The following is a 25,718-nucleotide window of genomic DNA, read 5'->3' on the forward strand; positions in this document are numbered from 1 at the left end:
TGCATCAGAGTACATCATGGGCTATACTTAAATGGCAAGTATGCAAATGTATGAGTTTGATTTTTTCCTGAACCATTTGAGAACTAGTTGCAGATATCGTACCCCTTTGTCCCTGAATACTTCAATGTGCTTTTCCTTAGAACAAATAAATTAATTTACAAAATTACAATGCAACTATAAATTCAGAAAATGTAACCTGACATTATACTGTGTTCTGATCTGTAGTTGATATTCAATTTTTGCCACTTGTCCCAAAAGTGTTCTATATAGCATTTTCCATTGATATAGGATTCAAACCAGGATTATGCATAGCATTTATTTTCACATATATTCAGCCTATAATTTGGTATAATTTACTCATATTTTCTTTGTCTTTCATGGCATTAGATTTTCCTTATTCATTTTTAGAGAAAATACACAGATTTAATCATATCTTTTTAGTGCATTTTTCCAAAAGGGATATGATGTCTATTTGGCCCATTATTGGTAATGTTCACTTTGATGTTCACAGAGTTATTCCACTTTAAAATCACCTTTTTTAAAGTTTATAATCTATAAGTAATTTGTGAGGAAGTACTTTGAGATTATTATATTCCTAATTCAGGTTGCATGCAATCATTATAGTAACTATTAAATATTCTTACATGAATAATAACTGTTATGGTTGCAAATGGTGATTTTCTAAATGTATTATTCCTCTATATTTATTAGATGGTATTCTATTGTAAGGAAAAAAACCCTTCTCTTTAATTAGGTAACATTATCATGAACATATGGATTCATACTTTATTCAATGAATTGTAATCCATTAATATTATTCATTTTAATTAGAATTTGTGTCCATAATTTTCCATATTTGCCTAGCAGAAGCCTATTCAAGCTGGCTTCTGTTTCCTTTTCATCTGTTCTTCACATATTTGGGGCACCTTTTTACTTTTTGGCATAACAGTATATTCCATATTTATCTTGTAATTTTCCCTTATTCCCTTCCCAGGAAGCAGCCACTTTTTCCAAGGAGACATGGCACATTTTTTGTGGGAAATTACAGTATATTTAAAGTTCAACTTCTGAGTGCTAGGTGTATTCATTGCTAGTGGGGTGTCATTGCTTTTAGAAACTGTCATCAGACAGAATTAGAAAATAAAAAAATTAAAAATTTAATGTATATTCATATATATTTACATATATCTATATAACATGTGTATATTGTGTGTGTGTGTGTGTGTGTATAGACACACATAATATATACACATACCTGTATATATTTCTATATATACATACACGCACATACATATGTACAAATATGTGTGTGTGCGTGTATAATGAGTTTGTACTAATACCATTAAGTTCAGTTCAACACAGCATTCATTGATTTACTCATTTTCTCGGTCCTACAAAATACATAAAATGGTGTTGGAATTACTATATCCATACCATTATAATAAACTCACTTATTAAGTAAAGTTGAAGATATGTTTGCAGTTTTTGTTGTTGTTGTTTTTAGATGAAGGATGTATGACACTTGCTTTGGTATAAATAATGATTGGATCAGGGCAATATTCCTGAGGAATAGAAGACCAGTTACAAATCAATTGCAGTTGTCCAGGATGAAAGTGATGGCTGTGGGAATGTAGAGAATTTGGTGACTGATTAAATTATGGGGCTGGTAAAAGGAGGGAGAAAAAGATAACTTCTAGGTTGTTGGCATGGATGACTGAGTGGTGCTACTTTCTACAATAAGGGACGTTGGAAGAGGGACAGTACTATTTTGTTTTATTCTGTTTCTTTTGAAGTGTGCTTGGAACAAAGAAAGCAGGGGAGTAGGTGGAAGTTAATTGGTTGTAGACATGTAGAATTTGACTACCCATGAAAAATATGGGTGGAGCTTTTGGCTTCTGGATAACATAGAGTAACAGGGACCAGATTTACCTTTATCACTAGTTTTAAGCTATTTGATCATATCCCTTTGTGAAATTTTATTCATGCTTCTTATTTTTTAATGTTTTATTTATTTTAGAGAGAGAGAGATAGAGAGAGACAGAGTGAGAGTGGGGTACGGGCAGAGAGAGAGGGAGACACAGAATCCAAAGCAGGATCCAAGCCCTAAGCTGTCAGCACAGAGCCCAATGTGGGGCTCAGACCCAGGAATTGCAAGATCATGACCTGAGCCAAAGTCGGATGCTTAACTGGCTGAGCTACCCAGGCACCCCTACTCACGTTTCTTATTTGTTGACCTTCTTGGTTTGAGAGAATTAAAACTTTTATCAAATTTAGAATGTTTTTGACCATTTTTTTCAAATAAATTTTCTGCTCCCCTTCATATAAAGAGAACATCTTCAAAGCAAACAGAGTAAAACAAAACATTGTGGCTAAAATTAACAAGTTAGGAAACAACAAATGTTGGTGAGGATGTGGAGAAATGGAGACACTTCTACCCTGTTGGTGGGAATGCAAACTGGTACAGCCATTCTGGAAGACTGTATGGAAGTTCCTGAAAAGGTTAAAAATGGAACTACCCTATGACCCAGCAATTTCACTACTAGGTAGTTATCCAAAGGATATAAAAACACTGATTTAAAGGGGTACTTGCACCCCAGTGTTTATAGAAGCGTTATCAACAATAGCCGAACTCTGGAAAGAGCCCAAATTTCCATCAACTGATGAATGAATAAAGAAGATGTGGTATACAATAAAATATTACTCATCCATCAAAAGGAATGAAATCTTGCCATTTGCATTGACATAGGTGGAATTAGAGTGCATTATGCTAAGTGAAATAAGTCTGTCAGAGAAAGACAAATACCATATGATTTTACTCATATGTGGAATTTAAGAAACAAAACAGATGAACATAAGGGAAAAGAAGGAAAAATAAAATAAAATAAAATGGGAGAGGGCAGCAAACCATAAAATACTGTTAACTATAGAGAACAAACTGAGGCTTGCTAGAGGGTATGTGGGTTGGGCAATGGGCTTAACTGGGTGATAGACATTAAGGAGGGCACTTGTTATGATGAGCATTGGGTGTTATATGTAGGTGATGAATCACTAAATTCTATCCCTAAAACCAGTACTACACTTTATATTAAGTAACTTGAATTTAAGTAAAATATTGGAAGGAAAAATAAACATTATGTACAGAGGGACAATTTTGCTTCTTGTCAGAAATAAGCAAGCAAGAATGTAGTTAGTGACAGCTTCGAAGTACTGGAAAAAAACTGTCAATCTAGAATTCTGTAACCAGAGTTAATGTACTTTAAACATATAGGCAAAATGAATACTTTTTCAGACACTAGAAGCTGAAAAATTCATCAGCATGTCTGTACTACAAGAAATGTAAATGAAAATACATCAGGCAGAAGGAAAACAATGCCAGATAGAAATAAGGATCTATAGAAAGGAAGGAAGAGCAACACAAATAAAAAACTGTGTGGGTAAATATAAAGCAGTTTTTCCCCCAATCTATTTAAATGATAGATGACTACTAAAGCAAAAATAATGACAGTGTATTATGTGGCTTAAAATATATATATGAGGAAAATGTATGACAACAATAGCACAGAGGCCAGGAGAAAATGAAATAGAAATGTACTGTTGAAAGGTTTTTATACTGTACATGGCATGATATAATATTACTTGTTGGCAGATTGTGATAAGGAAGTGTGCTATAGAACTTGAAAAATTATAGCTAATAAAGCAAAAAAGGTTATAAAAATGTAATAGAAATGGTTGATAAGGCAGAAAAAGAAGAAAATGTAAAAGAAGATGAAACAAATAGAAAAGTAAGAACAACCATATGAATCATCACATTAAATATAAATAATTTAAACATCCATTTTATTTTTAAGTACTTATTTATTTTGAGAGAGAGAGAGAAAACGTGATCAGAGGGGCAGAGAGAGAGAAAGAGAGAGGGAGAAGCCCAAGCAGATTCCGTGCTGTCAGCGCAGATCCTGATGTGGGGCTCGAACCCATGAACTGTGAGATCATGACCTGAGCTAAAACCAGGAGTTAGACACTTAACCAACTGAATCACCTCAGCAGTCTTTAGCATCCATTTTTAAAGGCAGAGATGGTCAAATCGTATTTTTTAAAAATCAGGATGCAAAATTACTGAGAGAAACCCACCTTAAATATAAAGCTGTAAATAAAAGTAAAAGTATGGAAAATGGTACACCATGCTAACACTAATTAAAAGAAGATTGGAGTAGCTATTTTAATATCAGAAAAAGAAAATATTAGAGCAAAAAATATTGTTAGCAATAAAGAGGACCATTTTATAACAAAGGGGTCAATTCATTAAGAGTACATAATGATCCTAAATATTTATGTACCTAATCACAGAGCATCTAACCACATGAAACAAAGATTGAGAACTGAAAGGAGAAAGATATGATCTTTAGTTATAGTAGAGATTTCAACACTCCTTTCTCAATAAGCAATGTAACAGTAGACAGAAAATAGGTAAAGGTAGTAGAAACAGGAACCACAGTATCAACCAACTTGACTTGAGTGGCATTTATACAACATTCCAATCAACAACAGCAGAATATACATCCTTTTCAAATATACCTACAACCTTTACAAAAATAGACCATATTCTTTATCATAAAAAAATTAAAAGAACTTACAGCATGCAAAGTATGTTCTCTCACCACAGTGGGAAAAGTTAGAAAGTGAATATCTGGAAAATCTCAATGTATTTGGGAACTAAATAATACAATGCTAAATAAACCATGAGTCAAAGAAGAACTCAAAAGAAAATGCAAAACATTTTCAATTGAATAAAAAATATGTCATAAAGCAGTGCTAAGAGGAAAGCTGATAACACTAGATGGGTATCTCAGAAAATATTAACCTTAAATCAGTGCCCCAAGTCTTCACTTAAGTAACCATAAAAAAAAGAAGAGGTAACAATATAATAAATTGCATGAATCAATTGGGCAAAAAATCCCTTAGACATGTCTCTGATTCTGAGAGTGAGAACAATGGCATACTTTTCTCTGAGGAACAACCCCACTTTAGTTACCAAATGTTTGATGGAGGGATAATGGTAGCAGCCCCAAATTTCCTCAGCTCACATATTTCAGCATAGACCACTGCCCCACAAGCCAGGTCAAGGACACTAGAGCCCACAGTACTCTCAGCAGTGCCTTGCCCAAATTAGAGTCACTGGCATGATATATTCAAAGTGTTGAAAGAAAAAATATATCCTATAACCAAGAATACTCTACCTCACAAAGTTATTATACAGAATTGAAGGAGAGATCAAGAGTTTTCCAGAAAACAAAAGTCAGAAGAGTTTATCACCACTAAACTACCCTTACAAGAAATGTTAAAGAGACTTAAGTGGAAAAGAAATAGCCATAATTAAACATAATAAAATTATGAATAAAACATGTGAAGTATAACAGCATATACATAAATCATGGAGGAGGAAGTAAAAAAGAAAAGCAGAGTTTTTCTTTTAGAAAATGTTTGACCTTAAATGACCATCAACTTAATATAGACTGCTATATACGTAGGATGTTGTATATGGACCTCATGGTAACCACAAACCCAAAACCCCTAATAGACACAGATAATAAAGAGGGGCACCTAGATGACTCAGTCGGTTGAGCGTCGGACTTGAGCTCAGGTCATGATCTCGCAATTTGTGAGATTGAGCCCTGCATCAGGCTTTCCATTCTCAACAAGGAGCCCGCTTTGGATCCTTTGTCTCCCTGTCTCTCTCTTTCCCCACCCTGGTCACTCTCTCTCTCTCTCAAAAATAAACATTAAAATTTTTTAATATGAAATTTATTGTCAGATAACAGTGCTCACCCCAACAGGTGCCTCCTCAATACCCATCATCCACCCTCCCCTTCCTCCCACCCCCCATCAACCCTCAGTTTGTTCTCAGTTTTTAAGAGTCTCTTATGTTTTGGCTCCCTCCCTCTCTAACCTTTTTTTTTTTCCTTCCCCTCCCCCTTGGTCTTCTGTTAAGTTTCCCAGGATCCAAATAAGAGTGAAAACATATGGTATCTGTCTTTCTCTGTATGACTTATTTCACTTAGCATCACACTCTCCAGTTCCATCCACGTTGCTACAAAAGGCCATATTTCATTCTTTCTCATTGCCATGTAGTACTCCATTGTGTATATAAACCACAATTTCCTTATCCATTCATCAGTTGATGGACATTTAGGCTCTTTCCATAACTTGGCTATTGTTGAGAGTGCTGCTATAACCATTGGGGTACAAGTGCCCCTATGCATCAGCACTCCTGTATCCCTTGGGTAAATTCCTAGCAGTGCTATTGTTGAGTCATAGGGTAGATATATTTTTCATTTTTTTAGGAAACTCCACACTGTTTTCCAGAGCGGCTGCACCAGTTTTCATTCCCACCAATAGTGCAAGAGGGTTCCCGTTTCTCCACATCCTCTCCAGCATCTATAGTCTCCTGATTTGTTCATTTTAGTCACTCTGACTGGCGTGAGGTGGTATCTCAGTGTGGCTTTGATTTGTATTTCCCTGATGAGGAGCGACGTTGAGCATCTTTTCATGTGCCTGTTGGCCATCTGGATGTCTTCTTTGGAGAAGTGTCTATTCATGTCTTCTGCCCATTTCTACACTGGATTATTTGTTTTTCATGTGTAGAGTTTGGTGAGTTCTTTATAGATTCTGGATACTGGCCCTTTGTCCGATATGTCATTTGCAAATATCTTTTCCCATTCCATTGGTTGCCTTTTAGTTTTGTTGATTGTTTCCTTTGCAGTACAGAAGCTTTTTATCCTCATGAGGTCCCAATAGTTCATTTTTGCTTTTAATTCCCTTGCTTTTGAAGATGTGTCAAGTAAGAAATTGCCACAGCTGAGGTCAGACAGGTTTTTTCCTGCTTTCTCCTCTAGGGTTTTGATGGTTTCCTGTCTCACATTCAGGTCCTTCATCCATTTTGAGTTTATTTTTGAGAATGGTGTAAGAAAGTGGTCTAGTTTCAACTTTCTGCATGTTGCTGTCCAGTTCTCCCAGCACCATTTGTTAAAGAGACTGTCTTTTTTCCATTGGATATTCTTTCCTGCTTTGTCAAAGATTAGTTGCCCACACTTTGGTGGGTCTAGTTCTGGGATTTCTATTCTATTCCATTGGTCTATGTGTCTGTTTTTGTGCCAATACCATGCTGTCTTGATGATTACAGCTTTGTAGTAGAGACTAAAGTCTGGGATTGTGATGCCTCCTGATTTGGTCTTCTTCTTCAAAATTACTTTGGCTACTCGGGGCCTTTTGTGGTTCCATATGAATTTTAGGATTGCTTGTTCTAGTTTCGAGAAGAATGCTGGTGCGATTTTGATTGGGATTGCATTGAATGTGTAGATAGCTTTGGGTAGTATTGACATTTTGACAATATTTATTCTTCCAATCCATGAGCACGGAATGTTTTTCCATTTCTTTATATCTTCTTCAATTTCCTTCATAAGCTTTCTATAGTTTTCAGCATACAGATCTTTTAGATCTTTGGTTAGATTTATTCCTAGGTATTTTATGCTTCTTGGTGCAATTGTGAATGGGATCGGTTTCTTTATTTGTCTTTCTGTTGCTTCCTTATTAGTGTATAAGAATGCAACTGATTTCTGTACATTGATTTTGTATCCTGCAACTTTGCTACATTCATGTATCAGTTCTAGCAGACTTTGGGTGGAGTCTATCAGGTTTTCCTTGTATAATATCATGTCATCTGCAAAAAGTAAAAGCTTGACTTCATCTTTGAATTGGCATCTTTGCCAATTTTGATGCCTTTGATTTCCTTTTTTGTCTGCTGATGCTAGCACTTCCAACACTATGTTAAACAACAGCGGTGAGAGTGGACATCCCTGTCATGTTCCTGATCTCAGGGGGAAAGCTCTCAGTTATTCCCCATTGAGGGTGATATTAGCTGTGGGCTTTTCATAAATGGCTTTTATGATGTTTAATTACGTTCCTTCTATCCTGACTTCCTCGAGGGTTTTTATTAAGACAGGATGCTGAATTTTGTCAAATGCTTTTTCTGCATTGATTGACAGGATCATATGGTTCTTTTCTTTTATGAATATGATGTATCACATTGATTTATTTGTGAATGTTGCACCAGCCCTGCACCCCGGAATGAATCCCACTTGATCATGGTGAATAATTCTTTTTATATGCTGTTGATTTGATTTGCTAGTATCTTGTTAAGAATGTTTACATCCATATTCATCAGGGACATTGGCCTGTAGTTCTCTCTCTTTTTTTTTTTTTTTTTTTTTTGCTGGGTCTCTGTCTAGTTTAGGAATCAAAGTAATGCTGACTTCATAGAATGAGTCTGGAAGTTTTCCTTCCCTTTCTATTTTTTGGAACAGCTTGAGAAGGATAGGTATTATCTCTGCTTTAACTGTCTGGTAGAATTCCCCAAGGAAGCCATCTGGTTCTGGACTCTTATTTGTTGGGAGATTTTTGATAATTGATTCAATTTCTTCGCTGGCTATGGGTCTGTTCAAGTTTTCTATTTCTTCCTGTTTGAGTTTTGGAAGTATGTGGGTGCTTAGGAATTTGTCCATTTCTTCCAGGTTGTCCAGCTTGTTGGCATATAATTTTTCATAGTATTCCCTGATAATTGCTTGTATTTCTGAGGGATTGGTTGTAATAATTCCACTTTCATTCATGATTTTATCTATTTGGGTCATCTCCCTTTTCTTTTTGAGAAGCCTGGCTAGAGGTTTATCAATTTTATTTATTTTTTCAAAGAACCAACATTGGTTTTATTGATTTGCTCTACAGTTTTTTTAGATTCTATGTTGTTTATTTCTGTTCTGATCTTTATTATTTCTCTTCTGCTGGGTTTGGGGTGTCTTTGCTGCTCTGCTTCTATTTCCTTTAGGTGTGCTGTCAGATTTTGTATTTGGGATTTTTCTTGTTTCTTGAGATAGGCCTGGATGACAATGTATTTTCCTCTCAGGACTGCCTTCGCTGCATCCCAAAGTGTTTGGATTGTTGTATTTTCATTTTCATTTGTTTCCATATATTTTTAAATTTCTTCTCTAATTGCCTGGTTGACCCATTCTTTAGTAGGGTGTTCTTTAACCTCCATGCTTTTGGAAGTTTTCCAGACTTTTTACTGTGGTTGATTTCAAGCTTCATAGCATTGTGGTCTGAAAGTATGCATGGTATGATCTCAATTCTTGTATACTTATGAAGGGCTGTTTTGTGACCCAGTATGTGATCTATCTTGGAAAATATTCCATGTGCACTCGAGAAGAAAGTATATTCTGTTGCTTTGGGATGCAGAGTTCTAAATATATCTGTCAAGTCCATTTGATCCAATGTATCATTCAGGGCCGTTGTTTCTTTATTGATCCTGTATCTAGATGATCTATCCATTGTTATAAGTGGAGTATTAATGTCCCCTGCAATTACCACATTCTTATCAATAAGGTTGCTTATGTTTGTGAGTAATTGTTTTATGTATTTGGGGGCTCCTATAATCGGCGTATAGACATTTATAAATGTTAGCTCTTCCTGATGGATAGACCCTGTAATTATTATATAATGCCCTTCTTCATCTCTTGTTACAGCCTTTAATTTAAAGTCTAGTTTGTCTGATATAAGTATGGCTACTCCAGCTTTCTTTTGACTTCCAGTGGCATGATAAATAGTTCTCCATCCCCTCACTTTCAGTCTGAAGGTGTTCTCAGGTCTAAAATGAGTCTCTTGTAGACAGCAAATAGATGGGTCTTGTGTTTTTATCCATTCTGATACCCTATGTCTTTTGGTTGGTGCATTTATTCCTTTTACATTCAGTGTTATTATAGAAAGATATGGGTTTAGAGTCAATGTGATGTCTGTAGGTTTCATGCTTGTAGCGATGTCTCTGGTACTTTGTCTCACAGGATCCCCCTTAGGATCTCTTGTAGGGCTGGTTTAGTGGTGATGAATTCCTTCAGTTTTTTTTGGGAAGACCTTTATCTCTCCTTCTATTCTAAATGACAGATTTGCTGGATAGAGGATTGTCGGCTGCATATATTTTTCTGTTCATCACATTGAAGATTTCCTGCCATTCCTTTCTGGCCTGCCAAGTTTCAGCAGTTAGATCTGCCACTAGTCTTATGGGTCTTTCTTTGTAAGTTAGAGCCTATTTATCCCTAGCTGCTTTCAGCATTTTCTCTTTATCCTTGTATTTTGCCAGTTTCACTATGATATGTTGTGCAGAACATAGATTCAAGTTATGTCTGAAGGGAGATCTCTGTGCCTCTTGGATTTTAATGCCTTTTTCCTTCCCCAGATCAGGGATGTTCTCAGCTATGATTTGTTCAAGTACACCTTCAGCCCCTTTCTCTCTCTCTTCCTCTTCTGGAATTCCTATAATACGGATATTGTTCCATTTGATTGCATTACTTAGTTCTCTAATTCTCCCCTTAGACTCCTGGATTTTTTTTTATCTTTTTCTCAGCTTCCTCTTTTTTCATAAGTTTATCTTCTAATTCACCTATTCTCTCCCCTGCCTCTTCAATCTGAGCTGTGGTCACCTCCAGTTTATTTTGCACCTCATTTATAACATTTTTAGCTCCTCATGACTATTTCTTAGTCCCTTGATCTCTGTAGCAATAGATTCTCTGCTGTCCTCTATACTTTTTTCAAGCCCAGCGATTAATTTTATGAATATTATTTTAAATTCTTGTTTTGTTATAATGCTTAAATAGTTTTTGATCAATTTGTTAGCTGTCGCTACTTCCTGGAGTTTCTTTTGAGGAGAGTCCTTCCATTTCACCATTTTGCATAGTCCCCAGGTGGCTCCAAACTGCAGGGCACTTCCCCTGTGCTGTCTGGAGTAACTTGTGTTGGTGGGTGGGGCCCCAGTCAGACCAGATGTCTACCCTCAGCCCACAGCTGGGGCCACAGTCAGACTGGTGTGTACCTTATCTTCCCCTCTCCCAGGGGCAGGACTCACTGTGGAGTTGTGTGGCCCCTTTCTGGGCTACTTGCACACTGCCAGTCTTGTGGTGCTGCTTCAATGGGATCTGGCATATTAGCCAGGGTGCATCCGCAAGGTGAACAGGGGCGGGAGGGGCAGGTGTAGCTTGCTTTGCCATTGGTGGTCCCCTGCTGAAGGGGCCCTGCAGCACCAGGAGGGAGGCAGGCAGACCCATCGGAGGGATGGATCCACAGAAGCACAGCGTTGGGTGTTTGTGCACGGTGGAAGCAAGTTTGGTGATGGGAACTGGTTCTCTTTGGGATTTCGGCTGGGGGATGGGAGAGGGAGATGGCACTGGCCAGCGCCTTAGTTCCCCATTTAGCTGAGCTGTCTTCCGGGGCTCAACAACTCTCCCTCCCAGCATCCTCTCGCCCTCCCACTCTCCAAGCAGAGCTGTTGACTTATAACATTCCAGATGTTAAGTCCCGCTGAATGTCAGAACTCATTCTGTCTGGCCCCTGTGCTTTTGCAAGCCAGACTCGGGGGCTCTGCCTTGCCGGGCGGGCTGCCCCTCCCATCGGTCCATGTAGTGCACACCGCCTCTTTGCCCTTCCTACCCTCTTCCATGGGCCTCTTGTCTACGCTTGTCTCTGGAGATTCCATTCTGCTAGTCTTCCGGCGGTTTTCTGGGTTATTTACGTAGATGTGGGTGGAATCTAAGCAATCAGCAGGACAAGGTGAGCCCAGTATCCTCCTATGCCATCTTCCTCCAGGTCCAAAGATTTTTAAAAAAAAGAAAAGAAAGAGAAAAAAAAGCCAAACCGAACACTACTGAAACTGCTCAATCACTACAAAAGAGAGCAAGAGAAGAAAGGAACAGAGAACTACAAAAGAACCAGAAAACAAATAAAAAAAAATTACAACAAGTACCTACCTATCAGTAATTACTTTAAATGTAAATGACCTAAGTGCTTGAATCAGAAGACATAGTGTCGTGGAATGGATTTTAAAAAAGTGTATCCATTTATATGCTGCCTATAAGAGACTCATCTCAGACCCAAAGACACATTGAAAGTAAAGGGATGGAAGAACATTTACCATGCAAATAGAAATGAAAAAAAAAAAAAAAAAAGAAGCCTGGTAGCAGTTTTTATATCAGACAAAACAGAATTTTTTTTTAATATATGAAATTTATTGTCAAATTGGTTTCCATACAACACCCAGTGCTCATCCCAAAAGGTGCCCTCCTCAATACCCATCACCCACCCTCCCCTCCCTCCCACCCCCCATCAACCCTCAGTTTGTTCTCAGTTTTTAAGAGTCTCTTATGCTTTGGCTCTCTCCCACTCTAACCTCTTTTTTTTTTTTCCTTCCCTTCCCCCATGGGTTTCTGTTAAGTTTCTCAGGATCCACATAAGAGTGAAACCATATGGTATCTCTCTTTCTCTGTATGGCTTATTTCACTTAGCATCACACTCTCCAGTTCCATCCACGTTCCTACAAAAGGCCATATTTCATTCTTTCTCATTGCCACGTAGTATTCCATTGTGTATATAAACCACAATTTCTTTATCCATTCATCAGTTGATGGACATTTAGGCTCTTTCCATAATTTGGCTATTGTTGAGAGGGCTGCTATAAACATTGGGGTACAAGTGCCCCTATGCATCAGTACTCCTGTATCCCTTGGATAAATTCCTAGCAGTGCTATTGCTGGGTCATAAGGTAGGTCTATTTTTAATTTTCTGAGGAACCTCCACACTGCTTTCCAGAGTGGCTGCACCAATTTGCATTCCCACCAACAGTGCAAGAGGGTTCCCGTTTCTCCACATCCTCTCCAGCATCTATAGTCTCCTGATTTGTTCATTTTGGCCACTCTGACTGGTGTGAGGTGATATCTGAGTGTGGTTTTGATTAGACAAAACAGAATTCAACAAAGACTGTAATAAGAGACAAAGAAGGGAATTACATAATGATAAAAGAGTCAATACAGCAAGAGGATATAAAAATTATAAATATCTATATACCCCAAAATGGAATACCTAAATACATGAAGTAAGTATTAATGAACATAAAGGAAGAAATTGATGGCAATACAATAAGAATAGGGGACTTCAATATCCCACTTACATCAATGGATAGGTCATCTAGGCAGAAAACCAATAAGGAAGCAATGTCTCTCAATGACACATTAGACAGATGGACGTAACATCAATCTAAAACAACAGAATACACATTCTTTTCAAGGACACATGTAACATGCTGCAGAATAGGTCACATGTTAGGCCACAAACAAGTCTCAATAAATTTAGGAATATTGAAATCATAGCATGCATCTTTTCCAACCATAATGATATGAAACTATAAATCAATCACAAGAAAAAAACTGGAAAAAAACACAAATATATACAGGCTAAACAACATGAAACTAAACAACTGATGAGTCAATTAAGTAATCAATTAAAGGTAATTAATAACAAATACATGGAGACAAATGAAAATGAAAACACAATGGTCTAGTGGTGCCTAGTTAGCTCAGTCTGCTAAGTGTCCAACTCTTGGTTGTGGCTCAGGTCATTATCTCACAGTTCGTGAGTTTGAGTTCCACATGGAGCTTTGAGCTGACACTGCAGAGCCTGCTTGGGATTCTCTCTCTCCCTCTCCCTCTCTGCCTTTCCCCTGCTTGCTCTGTTTCTCTCTCAAAATAAATAAATAAATAAAATTAAAAACATTTTTAAAACCACAATGGTCCAAAATCTTTGGATTACAGTGAAAGCAGTTCTAAGAAGGAAATATATAGTGATACAGGCCTATCTTAAAAAATAAGAGAAAGCTCAAATTATATTTAAAGGAATTGGAAAAAGAGGAACAAACAAAGCCCAAGGTGATTAGAAGGAAAGAAATAATTAAGAACAGAAATAAATGAAATCAAAATTAAAAAAATCAATAGAATAATCAGTAAAATGACAAAGTTGTTCTTTGAAAAGATAGACAAAATTGATAAAACCTTAGCCAGACTCATCAAGAAGAAAAGAGTGGTCCATGTTCACTCTTCTGCATGGTGCTGTCTGGTAATAGATCAAATATAAAATATGTATTTTTAAATGATGATAAAGGAAATAAATATCCTAAATTTAAAAAATAAAGATCTTGAATATACAGTGAATTTATTTAATCAAATTAACTTGAAAAAACTGGTTGAATTAAGTCAAATATGCTGATAACAAGTTGTTTAAGTCAATCAAATGCTATTTATAAAAGAATTTTCTAATGATTTTTCTCCCAAAATACTTGGTATTTAAATTACTCTTTTTATCCTAGCTTAGCCTGTGTGAATACCACTGAAACAGAATAAAAATGTACATAAAAGTGATATAGAAAAACTTGTCCACCAAAGTCACAAAAGATGAAAATTTAGAATACTTACTTTTTAAAAAAAATTTTTAATTCCAGTAGAGTTGGTATACAGTGTTATATTGGTTTAAGGTATACCATATAATGATTCAACAATTGTATACATTACTCAGTGCTCATCATGATAAGTATAATCTTGATCCCCTTCACCTATTTCACCCATCCCACCAATTCCCAAAATCAAAATAACAAACTCTTAACTATAGAGAACAAATTGATGGTTGCCAGAAGGAGATATATTTACCTTAAAAAAATCATATTCTTAAACTTTTTAACGTTTATTTAGAGAGAGAGACAGAGCATGAATATGGGAGGGACAGAGAGAGAGGGAGACACAGAATCTGAAGCAGGCTCCAGGCTCTGAGCTGTCAGCACAGAGCCCAACGTGGGGCCCGAACTCACAGACCGCAAGATCATGACCTGAGCTGAAGTCGGACACCCAACTGACTGAGCCACCCAGGTGTCCCCTGAAATCCTATTTTTAAAGTATTTGTGGAACTATGGTTTATATTGGAGTATATTTGATTAATTGCTTTAAATAGCCAGTGACTTTTTTTTTCTTTATAATCAATGTGAAGAGAGGGAGAGAGGGTGGAAAGGAGGGAGAGACAGAGAGATAGACATAGAGAGAGAGACTTCATCTATGTAGTCCAAAGATGTTAAAAAAAATATTCCCATCATGTGACGATTTCTTAATGCAATATAAGTGAAGAATTCTCTTGCTAGAGGGTGGAAATGTTCATCTTGTGTGTTCCTTGACCATTTTTACAATCATAGATATAACTGTGTTGACCTCCTTCACTACATGGTTTCTAGTTTAACCTGAATATAAGAATATTTCTGGTTATTTCCTCCTATTTGTCAAATTTATCTCTCAATAATGTACAGTAAAGAAGCTTCCACACAAAAATAAAAAGAACCCATGTAAATAAAATCAGAAAGAAGAAGTAACAACTGACACAACAGAAATACAAAGGATTATAAGAGAATACTTTGGAAAATTATATTCCAACAAATTCGATGACTTAGAAGAAATGGATCAATTCCTGGAAACATACATTCTTTCAACACTGAATCAGGAAGAAAGAAAATCTAAAGAGACTAATTACTAGCAACAAAATTAATTAAGTAAGTAATTAAATTAAAATTAATTAAATAAGTAATTTAAGAGCTATGGATTTTTATTGAGCCTTTACTATTGGTCAACATCCCCCTAAACACTTTACATAAAATTATCTCATTTAATCCTCCCAACCATTAAGGTGGGTTCCATCATCATGTCCATATATAGAGGAAGAATCCAAGGCACTAAAGGTCCTATAATTTGTCCATGATGGCACAGCTACTAAGTAGTAAGCTGGGATCCATGCCCATGGAAGAGTCTGATTTCAGAGCCCATTATACTGTACTGCCTTCCTTATTTATGCTATGCTGACTCCCTTTTATTTTTTTAGTATGATTTATTGTCAAGTTAGCTAACCTACAATGTATACAGTGTGCTCTTCATTTCAGGGGTAGATTGTTATGATTCATCGCTTACATACAATACCCAGTGCTCATCCCAGCAAGTGCCCTCCTCAAGCCCATCACCCATTTTCCCCTTCCCATACCTCCTCCCTGCAATCAACCCTCAGTTTGTTCTCTGTATTTAAGAGTCTCTTATTGTTTGCCTCCCTCTCTGTTTGAAACTATTTTTCCCCTTCTGTTCCCTCATGGTCTTCTGTTAAGTTACTCAAATTCCACATATGAGTGGAAACATATGATATCTGTCTTTCTCTGACTTACTTATTTCACTTAACATAATACCCTTCAGTTCCATCCATGTTGTTGCAAATTACAGGATTTCATTTTCTCATTGCCAAGTAGTATTCCATTGTATATATAAACCACACTTTATCCATTCATCAGTTGATTAGACATGTGGGCTCTTTCCATAATTTGGCTATTGTTGAAAGCACTGCTATAAACATTGGGGTACATGTGCCCCTGTGAATCAGCATTCCTGTATCCTTTGAATAAATTCCTAGTAGTGTTTTGCTGGGTCATAGGGTAGTTCTATTATTACTTTTTTTAGGAACCTCCACACTGTTTTCCAGAATGGCTGCACCAGTTTGCATTCTCACCAACAGCACTAGATGGTCCCCTTGTCTCTACATCCTCATCAATATCTGCTGTTTCCTGAGTTGTTAATTTTAGTCACTCTGACTGATGTGAAGTGGTATTTCAGTGTAGTTTTGATTTGTATTTCCCTGATGATGAGTGAGGTTGAGCATCTTTTCATATCTGTTGGCCATCTGGATGTCTTTGGAAAAGTGTCTATTCATGTCTTTTGCCCATTTCTTCACTGGATTATTTGTTTTTCGGGTATTGAGTTTAGCACGTTCTTTGTAGATTTTGCATACTAACACCGTATCTGATATGTAATTTGCAAATATCTTCTCCCATTGCATTGGTTGCCTTTTAGTTTTGTTGATTGTTTCCTTTGCGGTGCAGAAGCTTTTTATCTTGATGAGATCCCCATAGTTCATTTTTGCTTTTATTTCCCTTGCCTTTGGAAATGTGTCAAGAAAGAAATTTCTGTGGCTGATGTCAAAGAGGTTGCTGCCTGTTTTCTCCTCTAGGATTTTGATGGTTTCCTGTCTCACATTTAGGTCTTTCATCCATTTTGAGTTTATTTTTGTGTAACAACAAAATTTAATTGGTAAACAAAAAAAACTACCAAAAAAAGTCCAAGACCAGATGGATTCACATGTGAACTTTACCAAACATTTAGAGAGGGGTTAATACTTACTCTCTTTAAACTACTCCAACAAATAGAAGAGGAAGGAAAATTTTCAAATTCATTCTATGAGGACAATCTTATCCTGTATACCAAGACCAGACAAGAGACCACTAAAAAGGAAAACTACAGGCCAATATATCTGATGAACATGCAAAAATTCTCAACAAAACATTAGTAAACCACATTCAATAATACATTAAAAGGATCACTTACCACAATCAAGTGGGACTTATTTTGCAGATGCAGGTGTGGTTCAACATTCACAAATCAATCAATGTAATACACAACATCAGTACAAAAAAGGATAAAAATTACATGATCATCTCAAGAGATGCAGAAGAAAAGTACCGGACAAAATTCAGCCTCTGTTTATGATAAAAACTCTCAACAAAGTAGGTTTAGAGGAAACATACCTCAACATAATAAAAACCATTTATGAAAAGCCCATAGCTAACATCATACTCAATGGAGAAAAATGGAGAGTTTTTCTCTAAGATCTAGAACAAGACAAGGATGTACATTCTCAACACTTTTATTTAGAATAGTACTGGAAATCCTAGCCACAGCAACTAGACAAAAAAGAAATAATAGGCATCCATATTGGTAAAGAAAAAAGTTAAACTGTCACTATTTGTAGATGACATGATACTATACATGGAAAACCCTAAGGACTTCACCAAAAAACTACTAGAAGAAGTAAATGAATTCAATAAAGTTGCAGGATACAAAATTAATACCCAGAAAGCGATAGTGTTTCTTTGCACTAATAATGATGTAGCAGAAAGAGAAATTAAGAAAGCAATTCCTTTAACAATTGCTCCAAAAAGACTAAAATAGCTAGGAATAAATTTAACCAAGGAAGTGGAAGATCTGTACTCTAAAACCTATAAAATACTGATGAAATAAATTAAAGACACAAACAAATGGAGAGATATTCTGTACTCATGGATTGAAGAGTTAATGTTGGTAAAATGTCCATACTATTGGGACTACACCAACCAAAAAGCTTTTTTGCACAATGAAGGAAACCAAAAAAATTGAAAGAGCATCCCAATCTACTGAATAGGAGAAAATACTAGCAAATGATATATCCAATAAGGGTTTAATACCCAAACTATATAAAGAACTTAACAACTCAACACACACACATACACACATAATCTGATTCTAAAATGGGCCAAGGAGCTGAATAGACATTTTCCCAAAGAAGACATACAGATGACCAACAGACACATGAAAAGATGTTGAATATCACTAATCCTCAGAGAAATACAAATCAAAACCACAATGAGATACTACTTTATGCCTGCCAGAATGACTAAAATGAAAAAAAAAAAACAGGAAATACTAAGTATTAGGATGTGGAGAAAATGGAATCCTTATGTACTGTTGGTGGGAGTTTAATTCAGCCACTGTGGAAAATAGTATGGAAGTTCATCAAAAATTTAAAACTAGAAATACCATACAATTCAATAATTTTTCTACTGGCTATTTACAAAATGAAAATTAAAAGACTAATTTGAAAAGATACTTGCACCCTCATGGTTATTATAGCATTATTTAAAATAGCCAATATATGGAGGCAACCTAAGTGTTCATTGATAGATAAATGGATAAGGAAGATACGGTTTATCTGTGTATATCTGGAACATTACTCAACCATAAAAAAGAATAAGATTGTACCATTGGCAACCACATGGATGGACCTACAGGATATTATGCTAATAGAAATAAGTTACACAAAGAAAGACAAATACCATATGATTTAACTCCTATGTGGAAACTAAAAAAATAAATGAATAAACCAACAAAAAGCAGAAACAGACCCATAAAAACAGAGTACAAAATGATGGTTGCCAGAGGGGAGGAGAGTAGAGACATGGGCAAAATAGGTGAAGGGAGGATGTTATATGCTTTCAGTTATGGAATGAGTAAGTTACAGGAACAAAAGGCACAACATAGGGAAGATAGTCAATGATAATGTAATAATATTGTATGGTAACAGTAGCCACACTTGTGGTGAGCATAATATAGTGTATAGAGAAGTTGATTCACTATGTTGTATACCTGATACTAATGTAACATTGTGTGTCAACTACATTCAAAAACATTTTTAATTAAATGTGGGTAATAAATGACCCTTGAATTCCTAAAATAGACTCTGCTTGGTCACAGTACATTATTTTTTATATATATCACTATATTTAATTTTCTAATGTTTTATTTTGGAATTTTGCATCTTTTTAAAGTAGACACTGGTCTATCACCTTACTTTGTGATGTCCTCATTCAATTTTGGTAATAAGTTTAGGCTGATCTCATAAAAAGAGCTGGGAAGTTTTCCCTCCATATCTATTCTCTGAAAATGTTCATGTGAGATTGGTGTTATATCTTCTCTAGAAGTTTAGAAGAATTCATAGGTGAAACTATTAGAGCCAGTTGTTTTGTTTGTGGAAAGGTTTTTAATCAAGTATTAAACATCATTACTAGACATTAGACTATTCGCCTTTTCTGTTTCTTCTTTCATTTCTATAGGAAGTGTTTTTCAAGGAATTTGTCCATTTTATACAAGTTGTGAAATTTATTGCCAAAAAACTGTTAATATCTTATCATATATTTACATATCTCTATCTCTATCTCTATCTCTATCTCTATCTCTATCTCTATCTCTATCTCTATCTCTATCTCTATCTCTATCATCATCTATCTCTATCTATCTTTAAAATTCTGTAGCACCTGTAGTGATAATCAACTTTCCATTCTTAATATTGGTCATTTTTATTTTTTACCCTTTTTTTTTTGATCTGCCTTACAAGGGATTCATCTATTTATTTTTTCAAAGAACTGCCTTCATCTTTATTGGTTTTTTCTTCATTCCTCTTTCTATTGTATTTCATTGATTTCAGCTTTTATATTTATTATTTCCTCTCATTTATTTTCATTTTTTTCCTTTTCTAATATATAATATTAGGGCTAAACACTGATTTAGCTGCATCCCCTGAATTTTAAACTGTATCTTCATTATTATATATATTTAATGTAAAATATTTTCCAACATGTTTTCTTTTCTTTTTGATTCATGAATGGTTTAGAAGTTTATTGTTTAATTTACATGGAGTTGGTGATTTTCTTATTGTTTTGAAACTTATTTTTAGCTTTATTTCATTATGGCCAGAGAATAAACTCTAAATGATTTAAATATTGTAAAATCTAAGGTAAATGCACAGACAAATATAATATCTTAGAGGATGTTATGCTAAGTGAAATAAGTCAGAGAAAGACAAATAATATATGTTCTCACTTATAAGTGAAAAGTAAAAAATGCAAACTTATAGAAATAGTAGAATGGTAGTTTCCAGGGGTTGGGTAGGGTAGGAAAAATGGAAAGATGTTTGTCAAAGCATACAAACTTCCAGTTACTAAGATGAGTAAGTTCTGGAAGTGTAATGTATAATTAACAGTACAGTATTATATACTTGAAAGTTATTAAAAGAGAAGAACTTAGATGTTATCACCCCCATCACACACACAAAAGAGGTAATTATGTGACGGCATGGAAGTGTTAACTAACCTTATAGTGGTAATCATTTTGCAATATATACATGTATCAGATCATCACATTTTGCAGCCTAAACTTATATATGTTATATATCAAAAATATCTTAAACTGGAACAAATTCTGATTGATACATATATTTCTCCTTTCAGTTTTTATTTTACAGATATAAATGCAAGATATAGACTTCACAGAGATTACTATTGTAATATTTTCCTGTTTGATTAACTCCTTTATCATTATGTCGGAAGTCCCTCTAGTTTTTCAATAATGCTTTTTGCCCTAGAATCTATGCACCCTGACTATAATCAGTATAGCTACACTGCTATTTTGGGGAGGAGGGAGAGTTAGTATTTGCATTATATATCCTTGTCCATTCTTTGTTTTCAAAGTTTATGTATCCTTATATTTAAATGTTTCACATGTTAGCAGCTGATAGTTGAGTTTTGTTGTTTTATCCAGTTTGAAAATCTTAGTCTTTTACCTGGAGTATTTAGCTTATTTAAATTTAAAATAATTTACTGAAAGATCATTTATACTACCTTAATTTTTTTTTACTTGCCCAACTTCTTTTTTTTAATTGAAGAATAGTTGATGCACAATATTACATTAGTTTCAGGTGTACAACATAGTGATTAAACTTCTCTGTATGTTACGCTATGCTCACCACAATTCTAGCTACCATCTGTCACCATTTGCTATTATAATATCATTGACTAAATTCCCTATGCTGTACCTTTTGTCCTGTTATTTATTCATTACATAACTGGAAGCCTATTTCTTCCACTGCCCTTCACCCATTTTCTCCCCCACCCTGCCGCCCAGGAAACCATTGTTCCATATATTTATGGATCTATTTCTGCTTTTTGTTTATTTATCCATTTGTTTTGCTTTTTATATTTCAGATAGTAGTTAAATCATATGGTATTTATTTTTCTCTGTCTGACTCATTTCACTTAGCATAATACCCTCTATCTCCATCCATGTTGTTGCAAATTCTAGTTGCCCACATTCTTATGTTCCTTTTTGTCTTAGTTCTTACCTTTATTGGAGTAATAAAATATTTATATCAATTTGCATATGTATATATTCATACATATGTACACAAACATCTAGTAAATTTTGTTTATATTTTTAAGTTGTGAAATTTATTGGCACTTCTTTCTTTCTTTCTTTCTTTCTTTCTTTCTTTCTTTCTTTCTTTTTTTCTTTCTTTCAATTTTATTTTTTTAATTTACATCCAAATTAGCGTATAGTGCAACAATGATTTCAGGAGTAGATTCCTTAATGCCCATTACCCATTTAGCCCATTCCCCCTCCCACAACCCCTCCAGTAACCCTCTGTTTGTTCTCCATATTTATGAGTCTCTTACACTTTGTCCCCCTCCCTGTTTTTATATTATTTTTGTTTCCTTTCCCTTATGTTAATTGGTTTTGTCTCTTAAAATGCTCATATGAGTAAAGTCATATGATATTTGTCTTTCTCTGACTAATTTCACTTAGCATAATACCCTCCAGTACCATCCACGTAGTTGCAAATGGCAAGATTTCATTCTTTTTGATTGCTGAGTAATACTCCATTGTGTGTATGTGTATATATACCACATCTTCTTTATCCATTCATCCATCAATGGACATTTGGGCTCTTTCCATACTTTGCCTATTGTTGATAGTGTTGCTATAAACATTGGGGTGCATGTGTCCTTCGAAACAGCACACCTGTATCCTTTGGATTAATACCTAGTAGTGCAATTGCTGGGTTGTAGGGTAGTTCTATTTTTAGTTTCTTGAGGAACCTCCATACTGTTTCCAGAGTGGCTGCACCAGCTTGCTTTCCCACCAACAATGCAAAAGAGATCCTCTTCACATTCTTGCCAAATTCTGTTGTTGTCTGAGTTGTTAATGTTAGCCATTCTGACAGGTGTGAGGTGGTATCTCATTGTGGTTTTGGTTTGTATTTCCCTGATGAGTGATGTTGAGCATTTTTTCATGTGTCGGTTGGCCATCTGGATGTCTTCTTTGGAGAAGTGTCTATTCATGTCTTTTTCCCATTTGTTCACTGCATTCTTTGCTTTTTGGGTGATGAATTTGATAAGTTCTTTGTAGATATTGGATACTATTTGCATACTAACCCTTTATCTGATATGTCATTTGCAAATCTCTCATTCTGTCAGTTGCCTTTTAGTTTTGCTGATTGTTTCCTTCGCTGTGCAGAAGGTTTTATTTTCATGAGGTCCCAGTAGTTCATTTTTACTTTTGTTTCCTTTGCCTCCGGAGACGTGTTGCATAAGAAGTTGCTGCGGCCAAGATCAAAGAGGTTTTTGCCTGCTTTCTCCTCAAGGATTTTGATGGCTTCCTGTATTACATTTAGGTTTTTCATCCATGTTGAGTTTATTTTTGTGTATGGTGTAAGAAAGTGGTACGGGCTTATTCTTCTGCATGTTGCTGTTCAGTTTTCCCAGCACCACTTGCTGAAGAGACTGTCTTAATTCCATTGGATATTCTTTCCTGCTTTGTCAAAGATGAGTTGGCCATACATTTGTGGGTCCATGTCTGGATTCTCTATTCTGTTCCATTGATGAGTGTCTGTTCTTGTGCCTGTACCATACTGTCTTGATGATTACAGCTTTGTAGTACAGCTTGAAGTCTGGGATTGTGATGCCTCCTGCTTTGGTTTTCTTTTTCAAGATTGCTTTGGCTATTCCGGGTCTTTTCTGGTTCCATACAAATATTAGGATTATTTGTTATAGCTCTATGAAGAATGCTGGTGTTATTTTGATAAGGATCACATTGACTATGTAGATTGCTTTGGGTAGTATTGACATTTTAACAATATTTTTTTCTTCCTATCCAGGAGCATGGAATATTTTTCCATTTTTTTGTGTCTTCCTCAATTTCTTTCATAAACTTTCTATAGTTTTCAGCATATAGATTTTCACCTCTTTGGTTACATTTATTCCTAAGTCTGTTATGGGTTTTGATGCAAATGTAAATGGGATCGATTCCTTTATTTCTCTTTCTGCTGCTTCATTGTTGGTGTATAGGAATGCAACTGATTTCTGTTCATTGATTTTATATCCTGCAACTTTGCTGAATTCATGAATCAGTTCTAGCAGTTTTTTGGTGGAATCTTTTGGGTTTTTCATATAGAGTATCATGTCATCTGCAAAGAGTGAAAGTTTGACTTCTTCCTGGCCGATTTGGATGCGTTTTATTTCTTTGTGTTGTTTGATTGAAGAGGTTAAGACTTCCAATACTATGTTGAATAACAGTGGTGAGAGTGGACATCCCTGTCTTGTTCCTGATTTTAGGGGGAAAGCTCTCATATTTTCCCCATTAAGGATGATATTAGCATTGGGTCTTTCGTATATGGCTTTTATGATCTCGAGGTATGCTCCTTCTATCCCTACATTCTTGAAGGGTTTTATCAATAAAGTATGCTGTATTTTTTCAAGTGCTTTCTCTGAATCTATTGAGGGGATCATATGTTCTTGTCCTTTCTTTTTTATTGATGTGATGAATCACGTTAATTGTTTTGTGGATATGAACCAGCCCTGCATCCCAGCTATAAATCCCACTTGGTCGTGGTGAACATTTTTTAAAATGTATTGTTGGATCCGGTTGGCTATTATCTGGTTGGGGATTTTTGCATCCATGTTCATCAGGGAAATATAGTTCTCCTTTTTAGTGGGGTCTTTGTCTGGTTTTGGAATCAAGGTAATGCTTGCTTCATAGAAAGTGTTTGGAAGTTTTCTTTCCATTTCTATTTTTTGGAACAGCTTCAAGAGAATAGGTGTTAACTCTTCCATAATTGTTTGGTAGAATTTCCCTGGAAAGCCATCTGGCCCTGGACTCTTGTTTTTTGGAGAGTTTTGATTACTAATTCAATTTCCTTACTGGTTATGGGTCTAGTCAAATTTTCTATTTCTTCCTCTTTCTGTTTAGGTAGTGTATATGTGTCTAGGAATTTGTTCCTTTCTTCCAGATTGCCCATTTTATTGGCATATAATTGCTCATAATATTCTCTCGTTATTGTTTTTATTTCTGCTGTGTTGGTTGTGATCTCTCCTCTTTCATTCTTGATTTTATTTATTTGGGTCCTTTCCTTTTTCTTTTTTGATCAACCTGGCTAGTGGTTTATCAATTTTGTTAATGCTTTCAAAGAACCAGCTTCTGGTTTCATTGATCTGTTCTGTTGTTGTTGTTGTTTTCTGGTTTCGATAGAATTAATTTCTTCTCTAATCTTTATTATTTCCTGTCTTCTGCTGGTTTTGGGTTTTATTTGCTGTTCTTTTTCCAGCTCCTTAAGGCATAAGGTTAGGTTGTGTATCGGAGATCTTTCTTCCTTCTTTAGGAAGGCCTGGATCACTACATACTTTCCTCTTATGACTGCCTTTGCTGCATCCCAGAGGTTTTGGGTTGTGGTGTTATCATTTTCATAGGCTTCCGTATACTTTTTAATTTCCTCTTTAACTTCTTGGTTAACCAATTCATTCTTTACTAGGACGTTCTTCAGTCTCCAAATATTTGTTACATTTCCAATTTTTTTTCTTGTGGTTGATATCGAGTTTCATAGCAATGTGGTCTGAAAATATGCACGGTATGATCTTGATCTTTTTGTACTTGCTGAGGCCTGATTTGTGTCCCAGTATGTGGTCTATTCTGGAGAATGTTCCATGTGTATTGGGGAAGAATGTATATTCTCTGCTTTAGGACACAATATTCTGAATATATCTGTTAAGTACATCTGGTCCAGTGTGTCATTCAAAGCCATTGTTTCCTTATGGATTTTCTGATTAGATGTTCTGTCAACTGTTTTAAGTGGGGTGTTCAAGTCCCCTATTATGGTATTATTATCAATGAGTTTATGTTTGTGGTTAATTTATTTATATATTTGGGTGTTCCCACTTTGGTGCACAAATGTTTACAATTGTTAGGTCTTCTTGGTGAATATACCTCTTAATTATGATATAATGCCCTTTTTCATCTCTTGCTACAGCCTTTATTTTAAAGCCTTGATTTTCTGGTATAAGTATGGCTACTCCGGCTTTCTCTTGTTGA

General features: G+C 35.6%; 1 protein-coding gene across 1 annotated transcript in view; it reads left to right on the plus strand.

The window, feature by feature from the left end:
- The window catches only part of GABRA3 (gamma-aminobutyric acid type A receptor subunit alpha3), a 335,334-nt gene that overhangs the window by 136,914 nt on the left and 172,702 nt on the right, over nucleotides 1–25,718 (plus strand). The gene's annotated exons all lie outside the window — the stretch shown is intronic.

The sequence above is a fragment of the Panthera onca genome, chromosome X (assembly GCF_046562875.1).
Source record: "Panthera onca isolate mPanOnc1 chromosome X, mPanOnc1 haplotype 2, whole genome shotgun sequence".
Taxonomy (NCBI): Eukaryota; Metazoa; Chordata; class Mammalia; order Carnivora; family Felidae; genus Panthera; species Panthera onca.